Source organism: Thermobia domestica, chromosome 13 (genome assembly GCF_964235325.1).
Source record: "Thermobia domestica chromosome 13, izTheDome1.hap1.1, whole genome shotgun sequence".
Lineage (NCBI taxonomy): Eukaryota > Metazoa > Arthropoda > Insecta > Zygentoma > Lepismatidae > Thermobia > Thermobia domestica.
This window is the reverse complement of record NC_137466.1, coordinates 172,605,759-172,617,985: the sequence shown is the minus strand read 5'-3', so window position 1 is coordinate 172,617,985 and position 12,227 is coordinate 172,605,759. Positions and strand designations below refer to the sequence as shown.

The window sequence follows — 12,227 nt, the reverse complement described above, 5'->3', positions numbered from 1 at the left end:
ATCCACAAAGAGTGACCAAGAAGTGACACGGGACACTCACTAATGTGATCGCTTTGGCAAGGCTTTCGTTCAACATTTCCTGTAATATACTTCCTGTAAGACTTCGTTACCCTTCTATACGTCGGTATTTGTTTTACGAAACGTCAATATTGAGATTCTATCAAAAATCCTAAATAGTAACATTGATCCTAAGAAGCAATAAAAAGTTAAGGAAAGCCTGTACATTTGATGGAAATTGATGTAATGTTTTTTACTTCAGCATATTTTCATATAATACCTGTAAGTGCGACTACATCAAATATATCGAACTCATTTTCTCCTTTCATGACAAAACTACTCTAAAATGTCCTTTTAAGTTCGAAACTAGTAGACATAGGGCACACTTTTTCATGATTAACTTGAAGTCCATAATATTCAACTCGGAAAGATTTTGATAATTTTGGTTGTCTTTATTCAACTAGTTATAGCCTCTGATATGTAATGCTTTAGATACATGATCCAGCTTTCGTTTATTTTTTATTTATGTGTCGGGTGTCTGACAAGTAAACCTTACGTTTGGGTGAATCGAGTAGCTGACTGAGACACATATGAGAAAGTAGTATTAAATGTGGTCAGTATTTCAGTGAAGTTGTAGGTGCGAAGCTCCAGGGGTTTAGGAGATACAGCTACCAGAACATCACATGGAAGTACAGAATAGTCTTCATACAGTTAGAGGTAAAAGCTCTGTAAGACCTCTTGTATCGACAAAAGGTGAATAACAAATATATGGGTACATATTAGGACTAGGAAGAAGTCATATAGTAAGGGTATACCTGACGGCGGACATCTTGAAATCCGCCATTTTTAATAAAGTTAAGTTTTTAAAATAGGAATAGGGTCATGTGATACATGATTTAAGGCGCAAATTTAACCAGAAGAACAATGGTGACGTTAATTTTTATTTACGCGCAATTGGTAAAAAGTTACAGGGAAATTAAATATTGTTGCAGCATATGTATTAGTCCTTTACCCCACATTGTAAATTTTGTGTTAATGATAATAATTAAATAAAAAGCAGGTGGATAAATATTAGGTCTATGGTAAGAGTTGCCTTGATGGCGGCCATGTTCAAATCCGCCATTTTGAATCAGACAAAAGTTTTAAACAAAACGCATAACAGTGACACCTTATTAATAGCAAATTATACCATAAATCCAATGTTATAACCATTTTTGCTTTATCATTAACCAGCATTTGTTACGCCACCATTGTATTTCTGATTAACTTCTAGCCCAAGTCATCTATTGCATTACTCTATTCCCATTTAATTTTTTGCTGGTTAATGATAAAGCAAAAATGGTTATAGCGTTGGATTTATGGTAAAATTTGCTATTAATAAGGTGTCACTGTTTTGCGTTTCGTTTAAAACTTTTGTCTGATTCAAAATGGCGGATTTGAACATGGCCGCCATCAAGGCAACTCTTACCATAGACCTAATATTTATCTACCTGCTTTTTATTTAATTATTATCATTAACACAAAATTTACAAGGTGGGGTAAAGAACTAATACATATGCTGCAACAATATTTAATTTCCCTGTAACTTTTTACCAATTGCGTGTAAATAAAAATTAATGTCACCATTGTTCTTCTTGTTAAATTTGCGCCTTAAATCATGTATCACATGACCCTATACCTATTTTAAAAACTTAACCTTAATTCAAAATGGCGGATTTCAAGATGTCCGCCGTCAGGTATACCCTTACTATATGACTTCTTCCTAGTCCTAATATGTACCCATATATTTGTTATTCATCTTTTGTCGTTACAAGAGGTCTTACAGAGCTTTTACCTCCAACTGTATGAAGACTATTCTGCAGTTCCATGTAATGTTCTGGTAGCTGTATCTCCTAAACCCCTGGAGCTTCGCACCTACAACTTCACTGAAATACTGACCACATTTAATACTACTTTCTCATATGTGTCTCAGTCAGCAACTCGATTCACCCAAACGTAAGGTTTACTTGTGAGTTGTTTTCTGTGAAACTTTCCTGAGAGTTTTAAAATTTCAAAATTTCACGTTTCAGGAAAATTGTTGGATTGAAGGACTCTCAAAATATCTGTTCTCAAATGAAAATACACAATAACTTGATAGGGTTCTTGAAAATTGATGGCGTTTTGCAGACTTTACATTTAAAACTGGGTCTGTCTCCCAAACATTCAACACAGGGGGTTTATGTACGATTTCTATGTTTGGACAACCTAAGGCTTAAAGTCATACTACGATTTGTTATTTTTTTTTTTTAAGTCTTGGTGTAAAACTAATCCAAGTTTAAAAGCCGTTCGTACCTTGGTGAAGAAAGGGCATAGACGGATAAGTAGACCTATAGTAAAATAGCCCCAGATCAATCTTGAGACGACAAGTGGGTGGTAATGTAGGTACCCCGAGGAGATATTAATCCCTCAAGTTTCAACTCTGATTCTGATTCTCTATCTAATTTGTTCGTGAGCGATGACGTAAAATGTGGTGTGAATTATTTCTCAAGATTGGCTTGTTCAACGTTGATCAAACTTTGATGTACGTGTAGGTATACACGAAGGCTTCGTCTGAAAAATGTAACAACTCACCCCCACCATTTCCCCCTTTCAAAACATTCGACTCAATATTTTGATCTCTTTACCTATGAAGTCCTTCGAGAAAAAATATTTAAAAAAATAGGTTTTAGATATCGCTTTAACCTAGAATAACATATAATGTCCAAAATTGTACCGCTGGTGCGCCATGGTTAAAATTGCCTGCAAACCCGCACCGCACCTGAACGGGGACAATTGGTTATTATTTTGTATATTTATAGTGAATGAATGAGACATCACGCTCGAGAGACCCCAAAATACAGAAAAACGTCACCGGTGCAGTTAACAATTCTTAAAACATCATAATAATTGAACTTTCGTAAAATACCCATTTTTTGGGTAGGTAAATTCAAAAGGGGTAAATACCCGGGTAAATACCCATTTTTTATTTACCTACCCACTGGGTATTTACCCGACCCACATCTCTAGCTGCGCCTCGAAGAACCGCTATGTGTTAAAACCACAACTTTTCAGGAGAAGCAAAAAACATTCCAAAACTTAAAATTTTGTCAAATATACACGGAAACACTTGAAATTATAAGATTGGTTCTGCGTATATTATACACTGGACATTGTTGTAGCTTGCTTCAGCATAGCACATGTCGGCTTATCTCTTGCGCCTTTATAATCACATAGAGGATCAATACTTACATGATGAGAACCTGAAGCCTTTCATTTCAATCTATTATTTTTATTCGTTGTTGTGGCAAAAGAATTGAGTATTCACTGTTCACATTATAAGTGACGCTGCCTGACAGCTTTCAGGTTTATTTGCATGCATATCTCATTTTCGACAAAAATGTCACATAGTGGTTCTTCGAGGCGCAGCGACGATACACTCTGTGAAAATTTTAGGACTACAGCACTGTTGATACGATTTAGTCCCTTCGCCCAACAATAGGTGTCACTACTTTGTCATTATCCTTCTATTCCAACCGGAAGTTGTAGTTCTTTATACTATTTCCGGTTTCAGTATTAATCGCGAAAGAATAAAACGCGTTAATAGACAGCAATAAGCTGTCTCTTGATATGGATTTAGCACTCAACAATAGACCCAGACTCTGCCCTTGTCATTATGCTAAAGTCGAAGATGACTAGAAGCCACTGCAACTTCCGGCTTCAATATTGATCTTCACAGAGCTAAACTGGTAATAAATAATAAGAAACGGTTTCTTTGATATGAACTTTTTCCAAGAGTCCCAAGAATAAGTTCCGCTCCGTGTTCTCTATCTGTATTCTAACTGGAAGTAGTAGAAATTATCATTTCTGGTTTCAATATTAATCGCAATAGAGTAGAAACAGTAATATATACAGGGTGTTTTAAAAGAACGTTTGGGAGGTGATTCCTGATACCAAGATAAGACGAAAAGTATAGACCAACCTGGGTGCACAAATGCTTCCTTTCGAAGTTATAGGCTGCAGAAAACACGAAAAAATAAATTTAAAGGTCCATAGCTAAAAAAATACGAGACCTACCACAGTCGGGTCAAGACTTCACTTGGGAACTAGTATGTGCCCTATCCAAATATCCGTTTCAAATTCCTGCGATATTTCCGCAACAATTTGTATACAGGTGGTTGGTGACTATTTTAAATTATACGCCCGTAGCCAAACTCTCTCTATAAAAATTGATGCGTGAGTACCTTAGGATTCTGAAATATGTACCGGTATTTTGAATAGCACACATATTAGCACATATTAATTCCTAAGTGAAGTCTTGACCTGATTACGGTAGGTCCCATAATATTGGAGCTATAGACCTTTATACTGCATTTTTTCATGTTTCCGACATCCTATAACTCCCAAAGGAAGCATTTTGTGCACCTAGGTTGGTCTATACTTTTTGTCTTATCTTGGTGTCAGAAATCACCTCCGAAACGTTGTCGGTGTTTTGAAACAGCCTGTATATATAACGACAAACAATTTCTTTGATTTGAATTTACCCAAGAATAAGTTCAACTTTGTTTCAGTCTCTCTATTGAAGCCAGAAGTTGTAGAAATAGGTCGCTTCCTGTTTTCATATTAAATTTGGACAGTGCAAAGACAGTAAGAGATAGTGATAAATCTTTTTTTGATGTCGATGCACCATCTCAACTGTATGTTCCCATCTTTGTCCTTTTTCTTCCTATTGAAACCGGAACTGATAAAGCTACCATTTATGGTTAGAATAATATACTCTACTATTGTGCGGATATAGAAAGTTGGCATCTGACAGTTAAAGAGAACAAGTGGTGAGTGGGAGTCGTTGTTGCCAACGGATCTGCAACTATAGAGACAGGAGCGATGGCGACAAACTTAGAACAAGTCACAATTCTATAATTGAATAATCGTAATAGTATGACAGTGGAATTACTAACGTATGATTTCCAAATTACAAAAATTGGAATATTTGATAAAAGGTACAATTTCAACTTGGCAACAGCGCAGTGGGTGACATTGGTTGCCTAGAAACAGCGTGAATGAATATTGCAGTGATTGGCGAACAACTCTCTCCATACTTTTGTTTACAGCTATCTGTCAGACGACAGCTTTCCTTAACCACGCTTTACAAATCTACTGTAGTTTTACAAAGTGAATGAAAATTCATTCTTTCAAATATTTAGGATCAATATTAACAGACGAAAATCATATTCACGAAGAAATTAAATGTCGACTAAAAGCAGGGAATTCGTGTTACTATTCGGTTCAAAATCTCTTGTCGTCGCGAATTCTGTCGAGGAATTTGAAGCTTAAAATATATAAAACGATAATCATGCCTGTTGTTTTGTATGGTTGCGAAACATGGTCGCTTACTCTGAGGGAAGAACATAGACTGAAAGTATTTGAGAACAGGATCCTGAGAAGAATATTCGGACCCAAGAGGAACGAGAATGGGGAATGGCGGAAGCTTCATAACGAGGAACTACATAGTTTATACGGTTTACCCAACATTGTTAGGGTCGTCAAGTCTAGGAGGCTTAGGTGGGCAGGTCATGTAGCTAGAATGGAAGAAAGTAGAAACGCTTTCAAAGTCTTGAATGGTAGACCCATAGGAAAACGACCATTAGGAAGACCTAGGCGCAGATGGGAGGATAATATTAAGATGGATCTCTCAGAGATAGGAATACAAAGTAGAAACTGGATCCAATTAGCTAAGGATAGAAGTCAGTGGAGAGCTTTTGTGAACGCGGCATTGAACCTCCGGGTTCCATAGACCATTGAGTTAGTTAGTTAGTTAGAATGAAAATTCATTTGTATACTTTTTCTTTCTGAAAATATGATATATTACATTTAAAAAAGTTAAAATTAAAACATTTTTATCCAGATTTCTTGTGAATAAAGAGAATCTTATTTCTAGTAGTAGTAGTAAAGTGTTCATTCCTGCCGCAAAGAATTTGTGGTTCGATCCCAGACCATGATGAACAACATCGTGCTCGTATATTTTCTCTTGGCTTTCGTATTTCCTCCCATTTTCTCATGCGACCATCTTTCTTCATTCATTTTCAACTGTTATTAGTCTCCTTTAGCCTGTAGACGTAGACAATAATCGTAGCAGTGTAAACTAACCATTTCATTTATTTTTCAATTTAAAAGTTTTAGTTAAAAAAAAAAAAAAAAAAACTTTTCTTGACCCACAATGAGAATTTACGTGTATTTAGTATACACGTTAGAGTTTCTAGCCCATGAAAGGAACACGTCGAATAAGTGTAGGATACTAGGTCAACAAAGCCTTCTCTTAAGGTATAGTAAGGTAAGGTGCGCGTGCTAGGAGGCTCCAATACTCTAGGGCCCCAATATTAATCTTATACAATCATCAGTGAACAAACTTTGCTTGTGCTTATAAATATCAATAATTTATACTATACAATCTCCGTAAATACGATAGACATACAAATAGTTATCAAAATAGAAGAAACACTTGTAGTTTGCAACCAGAGGCGCAAATCTGTTTTCAGCATTGGGGCGGACAGGTAAGACCGTTCCCATATTTTTTTTCTTCTTACCGATGTTCAAAACATTTATGAAGTTGAAAAACAATGCTGTGGAGGATCAGGGGAGCAGAGTTGTCTTCAACATTGGGAGGCGGGCAGATTTGAGGCTTGTTCTGGGAGACCTCAATTTCATCTCACTTTCCTTTGTGGTAATGGGACACAAATCATTACATTTCTTCCTTTCCCCCAAAAAATTTCAAATCGAGTTATTGGGGGGACAGTGTCCCCAGTTCAAAGGTTGGAGGGGACATGTCCTCCTCATTCCCCCGGGATTTGCTCCAGTGTTTGCAACACGTGAGATGTTTGATGTGATAACACAGAGGATGCGTAAGTAACTGCTGACGGTTGATAGTGCTGTGTTAAGAGTCTGTAGTAGATCAGGCGGGGTAGAATAGAGGCATATGATCAAGCGGGTATATGGTAGTAATGAAAACTGGGGTTCTTTTCGACTTCCACGATTCAAGATAGCTTTCATGGCGGTCATATGCCTTGTTAGGTACAGCCCCACACTTAATCCTCATAGCACAGATTTTATTACAATTCCTGCAGTAATTTCCAATTTATAAGGGTGTTGCTCCACCTGTTCACCGCCATTCTGAACATACTTCGACAAATATTCCATCATACTTATTATTTGAATTCCTTTCAACATGTGAGCAATCCAAATGTGCCGCTACAATGGCTATCCCACTTCGAGGATGATCAGTATCCCAGAATTTCATAGCACACATACCTAAGCTAAGATGAAGTCAATGGGATTGAGATCAGATGATTGTGGCGTCCAGACCAGAGGACCTCTTTCCCAATTCACCGTATTCGTCCAATAAAACTAGATTGCCCCTATTAGATTTAGATAGCATTGAGATGCTAGTGCATCAGCCCATCTCCTCCTAATCCAAGGCATCTAAGCTTCTGAGCCCAGCTATTAGGCTCTAGCTCAATAATGGAGAGCGAGCTGGTACGAGCACGAGTGGTATAAATGGATAGTAGAATTGTTCGTGGGTTGAGACAAGACATATATTTTGTAACGAGGTACGAAAGGAGATAAAGCTCTTCTAATGTAAGCAGATACACTTTCCGAGACGAGTCATCGCTTTTGCGACAACTTTACAATAATAGCCAGATTGAATTCTGGTCTCGGAGGCGACCCGAATGGAAAGTTTACCCGGACTCTGAATTCGAGCGAACCCCAATGATGTTAGTGAGCGAGAACCTCATTGAAGATAGTAGGCACGAGCTCCATTAAGGATAGCAAACCCGAGCCCTTAACAAGTGCGAGTAGTCCGAATAAGAGATGGTGTGAACCTTATTTGCCGGTAGTGAACCTGAACTGAGGACTCACAAACAACCTAGTCGAGTTTTATTTTCATGCTTTTGGTAGAACTTCTACCCCAATTCCCTCACCACCCTTTATGATCGAGGATTTATTACTTCGTAAGTGAACTTAGAAGTATCGATACAATAAGTACCGTATCACTTTAGTATATTCAAGAATAAACCCAAATGAAACCTACATAGCCTTCGTTGCACGTATTAATTATGTCAGAATAAGAACTGCTACACCGTTGCCATACTTTACAGGTACAATGTTACTGTTTCATTATGCTGCTTTTTAGGGGGATGGGGGGCACTTAATTCCGTGAGTGTTCCAAATACCTATTGAGTTTTAAATTTCATCTAATATGTATTCAATTTACGACACTAATTAACAATTTCACAAAGAGCGTACTTACCTTCTTGCAGTGTTTCATTGACATTGTAGGAAGTCAGAGTGTTTTATGTTAGACACGCGTAAAAGTAACAACATGTGAAATGAAACCATAATTACAGTTGGTACATCTAATCCTAACTCTCAACTTACCTCTCCAAACTTACCATTGCTGTACTGGCTCAGTGGCCTCGTCTAGCTATGTTAGCCAATGGTGATTTCAGAAAATTTCCTCGGAGGGGGGATTTCCAATACACGGGGTGTATGAAAATAGTACCGCGGAAGTAAGCTGCTGGCAACTCACGTTGAGCAGGATCGGAGCTAGAGGGCACCTAGAATTTTTTTTGTTGGGAAGGGTCTGAATTTTTTTCTGGGAGGTCCAATAGTCTATGTAGTATCAAACATGTGTTATTCTACACCTGAAAAGACGATAAATAATTGCTGCCACCTATAGTCTCATTAAATCTGATAGAACTAAATTATTTTTATAAGGAAAGGAACAGTACAAATGAGGTGTAAAATCAAATCTTTAGGTTACATCAATCATTTTTCCGTTAAACCCCGTCGGTACGTCCCTGGATCGGAGATATGCTTTGAGCGGAGAATTTTTCAGCAGGATGACCCCCTATGAAATCATTACTAATGTTATAGTAAGTGGACTAGAGCCGCCTACTGGTCAGAACACTCAAGATACAGGAAGGAAATAAAGAAATAGAATTTTTAATATATATGAGAAAAAGCTGCAGTGTTTTAAAATAAATTAGTTGCAAAAATTGTTTTCTGTTGGCAGGTAGAAATTTAGGGAAAAGTCGTAAAAGTGGCAAAGACACTGAACAAAGACAAGTTAATCCAACTGTGTATCAGATTGTGTGTGTGTGTTTATATATATACACACTGTATGTTTGTCTCTTGTGTTTTCTTGCTTACGAGCGTGAGTGTGTGTGTTTTTGTCCTCGCGTCCGTCTGACTCGGCCTGTATGTGCAAGTGTGTGTCGTTTGAGAAGACCCCAGGAGAACACCTATTATTAGACAGTAGTATGTGGTGGAGACTTCTTTTCTCTCCTACAAAGATTTTTAGTTACTCGGACACGAACCCGAAGTGGTGGAGGAATTTTTGATTGTTTTTTTATGTTGTGATATTATTTACATTTTTTGAAAAAACATTCAAACTGTGTGAGTCATAGTTTCAATTATGTAAGTATATAAAAGACATATGCCTTTCTTTTCTGCATGTGTGTGTAGTTTTGTGCTTATATTTCAATGACTTCTACCACACCAAGCAGATGTTTGTTTGTTTTGTAGTATGAATGTCAATGAGATGACAGTCTATATTTACCCAGTTCAACATCCTGCCACGGATAGTAGAGAGGCGTTGTAGTAGTGATTCTTTCTGAATTTATAGCAATATATATATATACCATTGTGGTATAGTAGGGTGGTGGATGAAACGTGTGAGTAATGGATGTCCCCTACAAATATACAGACCATGTGATATGTGAAATACTATACAATTGTTGACATTCACACTCGTGTACGATGTTTTCGCATGTGTGTGTGTGTTTTTTTTTTTAATATGTCAGCGTCTGTTTGTGTGTTTTATTTCTCATTTGACCAGAAAAAGAACTTAATTTGCATGATAAGAGGTATGTACACATCTTCCGTTTATTTTTTGTATCGATGGCATTAACTTGTATTTCCCCTTTTTGTTTTTAATATTCACAATTCATGTTAACATTCACAAATACCGGTACTACTGCACAATTTTCAATCATTATTGGTTGACATTGAATTTGGGTACATTAAATTGAACATTGAAAGCATATCAAATAACTAATTGAAAACTAGGTAGATTTTCCAAGTACCATTTTAAAAAACATTGATTAAGAAGTCGTATACTGATTGGCTGTTCATGCAGAGCGAGTCTTATCAAAAAATCGCCATTATCAAATTGAATGTTGTTTGAGTTGGAAACTGTTATCAGTAACTGACATACAATGTTTATTTTTCATTTAAATACAAGAATAAGGTACAAGAAGAAATTACCATTTCAACTCGAGAATTGTTCTTGTTGCGGAAACTTCACTACATTCCTTCGAAGTGAAAGGGACAATGCCCAGAGAGAGAGAGAGAGATGTTGACTAACTTTACTACCATTTGGATCTGAGTCAAAAGCAGGAGACAATAGAAACTGGCAAGAATGAGGACAAACAAAATAGCAACGATGTCGCGTGTCTGAAACACAAAAATAGTTGCTTCCTTGTTTTGATCATTGCTAACACACGAATATAAAGTGGAAACTAGCAAAATAGATTAAACACGTTAAACATGGTTAGATAATTCGAGCATTTTGCGTATTAAGACTATTATACGTACTTTTTTATTCAAAATATATTTGGAAATAAAATATATCTGAGGGGGAGGGGGCACGGTGACTCAGTGGTTCTTACTTCTGGTGCGTTAGGTCGCCGGTTCGATCTCCAGCCAAATAAGTTTGTGGTGGACAACATCGTGCTCGTGGGTTTTCTAAGGGTACTCCCGTTCTCCTACACTTTTTCATTCCACTAATTCTTTCATCATCATTCACTTGCTTTAATCATCGTCTCCCTTAGCCCAACACGCATAAACGTGGGACGTTAAGCTCAAAGATTTCATTTTAAAATATATGTGAACAAAATACGTAAAGTGATATTTATGATAAACATTACACACTGCCAAAACTATAATCTCAAGCCAATATCCAATGGTGGTGTCTACACGCTGTCCCAAACGCGATTTTACAACTAATTTCTGCCAGTCACAAGAACTCGCTGATTGGTTGATTGCTTGCTTTCTATATTAACACTAGCTGAAACTGCGCTGTCTACATATCATTCTAATTATGTTCACGGATCTCCTTCCCACTTCTCATCATATCTGTAAACGTTCCTTTACATACACAAATGAAGGACGGAAGGACTCACAAAGGAAGTGGATTGGTATAGACGAGCATATAAACGTGATATTTTAATTCTATATAGATGTTATGGGGGGTGAGTCCATATCCTAGTATGCCTCAATTAAGGCTCTACAGCCCTTTGAAGTTGTCAGTATGCAGTAAGTTTAGCCACTCAGATGAAGTACCAGCAACGTCCGTCAACCCGCTATACGTAGCTCTTGCACTGGTTGCCTATCACAAGGATATCAACCTTACCAATGCCTGCACCCTAGCGACAATGTTAATCATAGGCTCAAAATGATCCCTAAAACGTTGAATAGGAAAATAATGGCACGATAAAAAGAAAAATAGTGAGAACTGACAAATGTACGCAAAATTTGGAATCGACCGGTGAAATTCGTTTCTATACCTTATAGTTTCCGAGATCTCATTGTCAACAGAATTTGTCACAAACATAAAATAGCATATGGCATTTTAACAGATTAGTAATTTGACTCTTCAAGCTACGGTTGAATGATGCATTTCTTTCGCTAAGTTTTTGAAGATTGTTTCATTAAGGTTTAAGCCCTTTTCAGCAACAGGGCCATGTTAATTTCAGTTTTGTGCTATATTGTATTGAGTAACGCCCGAAAATATCTTTAAAATAAAATAAATTATCAAAGGATTTTTTCCAGTTTTGTTTGATATCAGTGTACTGCAAAAGAAAAAAAATATACAGTGTAATGAGAAAGGTGGTTACTTGTAGGGAGTCGAAAACCTTGCCACGTTTTGAGCCTTCTCTGATACACTTGTCAACAGAAATGCGTATATACATGCATCCAGTGACGTAGGCAGGATTTCGTCAAGCAGGAAGATTCAACCACTCAATTTCATTTCTCCGAACGGTCCCGGGTTCAATTCCCGGTGGGGACACTCGGTCGAAAAGTGTAAAAGCATTCTCAGGCCAGCCATCCTGAATCAGGTTTTCCTCATTCACACAGGCAAATGACGGGATAGTACG

The 12,227-nt window shown here is 37.2% G+C and overlaps 1 protein-coding gene across 2 annotated transcripts in view; it reads left to right on the top strand.

Moving 5' to 3' along the window:
• Window positions 1-12,227, top strand: part of AQP (aquaporin) — a 64,563-nt gene that overhangs the window by 7,356 nt on the left and 44,980 nt on the right. The window contains exon 1 of one of the 2 annotated variants that reach the window (XM_081736905.1): window positions 9,249-9,486. The exons of the other annotated variant lie outside the window; for it this stretch is intronic. The gene's annotated coding sequence lies outside the window, so the exon portion shown is untranslated. Of the gene's footprint in view, window positions 1-9,248; window positions 9,487-12,227 lie in introns of those variants that run through there. 2 annotated transcript variants of the gene reach the window in all.